The sequence below is a fragment of the Parus major genome, chromosome 1A (assembly GCF_001522545.3).
Source record: "Parus major isolate Abel chromosome 1A, Parus_major1.1, whole genome shotgun sequence".
In the NCBI taxonomy this organism is placed as follows: domain Eukaryota; kingdom Metazoa; phylum Chordata; class Aves; order Passeriformes; family Paridae; genus Parus; species Parus major.
In genome coordinates, this window is record NC_031773.1 from 389,788 (window position 1) to 390,858 (window position 1,071).

Here is a 1,071-nt window from a genome sequence, read left to right on the forward strand (position 1 = left end):
GGTCACCTCTGTCCCCACCCCCTGGGAGGTCACATCTGTCCCCACCCCCTGGGTGGTCACCTCTGTCCCCACCCCCTGAGAGGTCACATCTGTCCCCACTCCCTGGGAGGTCACATCTGTCCCCACACCCTGGGAGGTCACCTCTGTCCCCACCTTCTGGAAAGTCACATCTGTCCCCACCTCCTGGGTGGTCACCTCTGTCCCCATCTCCCAGGAGGTCACCTTTGTCCCCACCTCCTGCCAGCCAGCGCTGTTCCTCTGCAGGTGGCTGGACACAGGCTCGTGGTTTATGGGAAGTGAGAAACTTCCTCAAAAATAGGATTGCAAACACGGAAATAACCGGCAAAAAAAACCAAACCAAAACTTGCAAAAAAAACCCCAAAAAAACCCAAAAGCATTTTAAAATCCCCAAAACATAAAAAAAATCCTCAAATCTCCCAAAGCGGTGCAAAAATCTTCAAAGCATTTTTAAAAAGTCCTTGAAGCATTAAAAAAAAAAATACTCAAAACATAAAACTTTTCAAAAACATAAAAAATCCCTCAAAATATAAAAAAAAAAATCAAAAAAGCTCCCAAATATGGAAAACTGTGGTTTCCCTGCAGGAGATATCTCTGGGATGGGCTGGGGACAAAGAGGGGCCTCTGTCCCCCTCCCTGGGAGGTTTGTCACCTGTGTGGGGCCAGGAAGGACAAAAGGACCCCAAAAATTCTTGGGGAATGGGGAAACTCCTTCTGGAGATTCTGGAATGGGGGATCCCAGTGGAGTCCAGGGATGGGGACATTCCCAGGGAGCAGGAATCCCTCAGGAATGAGGGGTCACTGGGCTTGGGGGGCTCCAGGGATTGCAAGGAGAGTGGATTCCAGTGGGGATCAGGGGTGGGGACAGCTCCAAAGTCAAGGGGTTCCTGGTGGGGTCCTGGGGATGGAGGTGGGGCAGGGGATCCTGGGAATGTGGGGTCCCAAATAGGTCCAGGGGTGGAGAGAGGCCCAGGAGGATCCCAGCAGGGATCGAGGATGGAAAGAACCCCAAGGGCTGGGGGGTCCCTGGGGATGGGGGATCCCAACAGGGAT